Source organism: Porites lutea, chromosome 4, assembly GCF_958299795.1.
Source record: "Porites lutea chromosome 4, jaPorLute2.1, whole genome shotgun sequence".
In the NCBI taxonomy this organism is placed as follows: Eukaryota; Metazoa; Cnidaria; class Anthozoa; order Scleractinia; family Poritidae; genus Porites; species Porites lutea.
The window spans coordinates 49,530,256-49,536,299 of record NC_133204.1 but is presented as its reverse complement, the minus strand read 5'-3'; the positions used below and the strand labels follow the sequence as shown (position 1 = coordinate 49,536,299).

General features: G+C 40.3%; 1 pseudogene; it reads right to left on the bottom strand.

The window, feature by feature from the left end:
• Positions 1-370: 370 nt before the first annotated feature.
• Positions 371-3,370, bottom strand: LOC140936036 (microfibril-associated glycoprotein 4-like; annotated as a pseudogene).
• Positions 3,371-6,044: the final 2,674 nt, after the last annotated feature.

Here is a 6,044-nt window from a genome sequence, read left to right as displayed (position 1 = left end):
TTGAGCGCCTGCCAAATAGTGGAAAGAAAAAATTAATAAGAAAATAAGGCATTAATACCTCGCGAAATCCCTTAGTACAATGGCGCGAGAGTATCAAAGTTGAGAGAGCTGATCAAGAAGCTTGACTTGATATGATATTACAGCACATTTCGATGCTGGGACAACGTTTTTTCAAAACTCTTTTATTCACCTTTCCCTATCCAAAACACCCTTGGAGATACAGGGGCCAGAGGAGCAGTCAGTCGAGTCGGCGAACGAAAGAGCCCCTGCACCTTCCAAGGATGCATGTCACAGCAGCTCACAGTATTTCAAAATGTTGAGATGGAATGTTAAACAGTCACAGCATCCGCTGTCAACAGATATTGTGAGAATGTTGAGAGAACGTTGTGATTAGGGCTTTATAACATTGATTTTAAGGTGGCAAATAAACAAATGAAAACTTGGAGCGCAGTGGAGGAAGGGGGCAAGCGGATACAAAATTTTATTTGGGCTTCACTTTCATCTCTGAGCGTTTAAGTGAGTAATAATAGCCTCTAAAGGTACCCCAGTTAATACCATACCATCATCACTATGTGCACCGTTAATATACAAGCCGTTCAGGTTTGATGAAAGACACGCGTTGTACCACCATGCCCCTTTGTACAGTTGAGCGCAGCTGCCACTTCCTCCGTCATTATCCTGGTCCTTTGTGGAAAACTGCATGCCACTATAGAAATGTAAACGAGGAAAATTAATAACAAGTAAATGATGGTCGTCCTGATAAAATAGTCAAGTGTTTTATGCACCGGAACTTACACCAGCGAACTCTGCTGATTTGTTTGTTTGTCAGGCTTTCAACGGGCATTTTATGATTTACTTTTGATAAGTAATTTGGACATTTACATTCACTTTTACGACAAACAGTGAACGTTTATTATTTTTCGTGTAGAGATCCATCGACGGATAAGTCCGTGTCTAAAACTTTGGTATCAGCTTTAACAATAAAACTCAAAGTACTCAGAAGTTTGGCTGCTCGGCAACGTTTATTTCTGGACAATCCGTTTGTCGACATCAACACATGCAGTTTGCCTTAAATCACTTTTCTTTGAAACAAGTAATCACAGCGAACACGTTGGTAAAACAACACGGTTAATCAGAAAAGCCAACAAGAAGACGGATTGCTAAAAATAAAGTTGGGGTCTCTTAAATTAATTAGTCAATAAGATTAGCTTGACAGCTATGCTTTGCCTTCAGAAAGAAAAAATTAGTCAGCAGTATTTTTTCTTCTTCTTGGACTAACGCCCTAGGTTCTAGCGGTTCGTGGCTCCGCGTTCGCTGCTTGCTTGTGTATGTTGCTACCCTAACCCCATGACTCTGCAAACAAATACTGGGTTAGCTACTTGCTCGATCGCACGCTAGAGGTCTAGCCAACATCTAGCCCGCAAGCAGGCTCTTTCGCGGCACAATTTCCGGTGACCATTGACTTTATTCGAGATTTCCAAATGGTGCACTTGTTCTGATGATAGCCAACTGTGGCCGTTGCACTTAGCCGTCCGAAGGGCTTATTTACTTACTCTGCTTCCCAGTAATTGTCGCCTTCATAACTCATTGAATCACCCGATGTACCGCTGTAGCCTCCAACGGACAGTCGATATTTTTCACTCTCGTCAGACACGTTAAAAGTTGTATATTCTGCGTATCTGATATCTCCTTCAAAATCCTCCAAGTCAACTCTAAGCACCACCTCATCTGCGGCTGTTAAACGGTGAAGATTGTCGTTTCCAAGCCAAAACTCGCCGTTCAGATTTCCAAACCCGTTTTTGTAGGAATCCCACCCACGAAAAAAATTAACGGAACCCTCCAAACGTCTTTGAAACACCGCCCAACCTCCACCGTCTGTAGTCATGTCACACAGCACTTGGATTGGAATTCCACCATCTGGATTGATAATGTACACGCCACTGGATGAGAAACCATCTTGAAGAAGCTGGACGCAACTTTTGGGTTCTGTTCATCAAAAAATCCAAAGTATTTAGTTATAACAAAGGATGTGTGGTGTTAAAAAGTGATGTTGCTATTGCAAATGTCATAAGAATAAGATCTATATTAGGTGCACTCAACTTTTGACTATGTGCTACCGACATGAAAGTAAATTATTCGAAAACATCCAAGCTTTAAAATGATAGATTTGAAATGAGGAGAGATTTCTCATTTTTGGATGAGTTCCTTTGGGACGATCCAGATCAGGATTTATGATCCAAGATCACTCGGATCCTGATGCATCAAAAGGAACCGATGAATCCTTGTCCAGATGGTGTCTAGCGGTTTCTTTAAATACTTGGGTCATTTTGAACGTTTTTCACAAGTGTCACAATAATTTAATAACTATGCAGTGGGAGTCCCGTGACCTGGTCATGATCAGACACCAGTTAATTTTATGTAGCCTCAAAACACGTCTATCGATCAGTTGTCGATCTCACTTTCCCCACACCGTACTTGTCGCTTTACATATTAGCCGACTCAATTACCTGAACCAAGCATGTCAGTAAAAACTTACTGCAAGGGATTCCTGCATAACCATCGGAACAACTGCATCGTACGCTATCGTCCTGATAGTTAGGGATGCAGACCCCTTTGGCGCCACATAGAGAACCATCCATTTCACATGCACTCTGAAAATACAGTAACAATAACATAAACGGTAACGTAACGGATATCACAAACAGTGGCAACGAGAGTAACAGTCTTAGTTACAGAAAGCTGCTAGAAGTAACACTTTTTCTCAGTTGCAATAAATAAACAGGAGTTTTTCCACAGAGTATCTTCGTCTTTGCTATTTGTCTCGTCATATCTTCAGTAAGTTTTTCTTCTTCTTCTTCTTATTACTTTTAACAGGTAACTTTTTAGATAATAACTGGCCTCTTTGCTAAATACATAGCCTTAAAACATGTGATACGGTAAAATAAGACATTTATCTTTACTTAATTTTAGAGGATAGTGAATTGTTGGTTGAATTGAAAACTTCTCTTCGAAGATCACCTTCAGACCACCATACTTGAAATCTCCATCTTGACTGTAGTTATCAAGACTCCTAAATCGATCCGAGTTGCTAAGCTGACACACAAATCCACCTGCTTCATTCTCAAGCGTCGCAAAGTTATATGATTGACACCTTTCTTCTTTAAGGCACTTGAATTGACAGTGGTTTTCTGAATCCACTAAAATTTCTTTAATCATGTTTCCATTCAGCTTTCTTCCCTCTTTCGGCTTAGCAAAATTAAACGCCAACATGTTAGGGCCAGGTATTCTACTTTTGGAATGTACAATCGTACCGAACACCAACACAATCCAAAGTCGTGCTACAATAAAATGCATGCTGGAAATAGACAGGACATAGCCGGAGCAGGGCGTTAATAAGACGACTGACTTTTATTTTCAGCTTTTAACACTGTTGTATTATTAAATCAGGGTCCTAAGTGCAGGTGTAAATTATTAATACTTAAACATAATGATAATTATTATTATTCCTTTGTTTAACCTGGGCAATGTTTTTAACATAAAAGCTAGTTTGCTAGAAAATCGGTCAAAATCAAAACATATTTTCGAACAACTTTCCAAAGGCAAACTAATTAAGCGTAGCCGAGGATTTAAGCTTGTTGAACTCCGGACTAATGTAAAACAAATCCAGCTGGTGATCTGAGGAACTTGATCGCGTGGCCTTCTTATAATAAGCAAGTCGAGCGCTCCAAATGCTCGGCCACAATGCATCCTGTTGGATTTTACGTACTTAAATTTCCAAAGATAAGGTTTATATTTTAAGAACAAAATTTCATTAATATTTATTGCTCCTGTTAAGTTGAAGACTATGGGAAATTCTTCTTCCAAGTAAAATCAGAATTTGTTAATATATTTGTTTTGTATATTTTTGTCTATATTTACAGTTAAGTGCAAAGCGTAATTTTCTACTTCTTTGTTCCACCTCACAGCCTCTTTTTCTGTATAACAGCCTTCACTTATCTCTGTTTTGGTTACTTATACGTTGTAGTTTGCCGAGGGGATGTTGTAACGAAAATGCAAGATTCAAATCTCCTCTTCCGTCCGTTTCTCATGATTTTGCAGTATAAAGTGGCGAGAGCATATTTGGCGTCGAGATTTCGTGAAGTGAAATATCTATCAATATCTACTGAAAAAATTCGGCCTTGAACGATATACTCCAAGCAAATAAAGGAAGGTGTTGGGAATTCTTTTCAAATGTTTTTGGCGGTAGAAATTGTACTGCCTATTGTGAGAGTCTTGGGGTTGTTCCGTAGTTAACTTAAAACCGTGAATTAACGCGAAAAAAAAAAAGAAATATCCTATAATAGTTTCTGCAACACCAAGAGACACTGGAAATATCCGCGAACTGCGTGTTGGCTTTTCCGTTTCATTTTTACTTTCACAGTAATGGCCGAGAGAACTGGGCAAATGTAATACTATGACAACAAGGTACTCTGATGACGAGCCTTTCAAAATCTTCACTGTGATTAGATAAATATAAGGATCGGCAGATTTCCAGGCGAGAAATATTAAATCCAGCTTATAGAAAACCTTAAGCGAGTCGTTCACTCACCGCTCCTAGCACCAGTCTACATTTGTATAAAGCCGAATTGTATATGATGATCACCGTAGACGACATCATCACAGACTGGCAGTAGAGCCCGACGATTGGGTCAACTCGATGTTCTGCAATATGTCAAAGAAACATTCGTTAGATTGAAGGAAGAAGGCCAGGCTGTGTCTAGAAGCCAAGGATTTGAATAAGAACATTCGGTGCGAGCATGACCAGCAGTAGTATTAAGGAAATCCTTCCCCTACTTTATAGAAAAGAGACGACAATCAGCTACTGGCTCGTAGAGTATGACTCGGTGAATCCAGCATGCTGTGTACTCTCAATGCACCGTTTGATCGATACAGATTCAAAAGTTTATAGTTCGGCATAGTGTGTCTCAAGATATCTTCCAACGAAAATTGGATAAAATTTACTGGAACATAGCTAATGTTACAGGTATCGCCGTTGACATCATATCATCATCGTCGCTTCTGAAGAGCACGAAGAAGCCTTTCAAACATGTTTAAAAATACCATCCGAGTCAACATCTTCACACCCTCAACTCCGAGGACTATGAACTCTGGCGGAAATAGCAGAGTGTCGACATCTACAGCGATATGTCCTGTCTTACAGCCGACAAGTTGAGAGCAGTCAAAAACATATCTTTATTGCTTTGTTGAATTTGCCACGGTGACTCAACACGGTGAAAGGAGGTGAAACAGGACTGACGTCCCCATTGATATCAACCCCTTCATTACCATTCCACCCTATGAAAGGTTGTCGGGGTTTGAACCATCGACTTCCCGCTCAGCAGACTAGGTGCTTATTCAGTTGAGCTAACCGGGTGGCGTTTTATCTACTCCGACCAGTACTGAGCAACTCTTATCCATCCTTTGCGGCTCACCTGCATATAAACATTTTCTCTGTCACAATAGTGGAGCACACTTATTCTATTTTGTTCGACACTCCAGATCGGAAGGCGGAGCATACTATCATCAGGTGGTATTGGACGAGATTAGCGCAGAGCGTTCGTGGCATCTCACTATGATCCTGCTTAATCAAAGACTAGTACAATCTTGATTTGCAGTATGGTGCCAGCCAGGAAGGGCTAGTGGCCTGGGTACGACAAGTCGTTGCCGGTGAAAGAGAAAGAATTGTAGGATGATGGCATTAAGATCACTCACAGACGTCAAGTTAATGTCTAACAGTAATGCATGACATAAATGCAGAGAAGATCATCACAGTTAAATAGGCAAGTTATGCAAATGCGAAAAGGAAGCCCCCCAAAAATTCAGGCTTGGTGGGATTTGAACGTTGACCTCTGCAATACTGGTGTAGCGCTCTAACGAAGCCTACTGTGAGCTAGTCATCAATTAGTAATGTAGGAGCTTGGCAAGTTTAACTCCTACCTTCTACTTTCTAGGAAGGATAAATTTACACCTTAATAATTCTTGAACAGATTTTCCTGTCGAACATT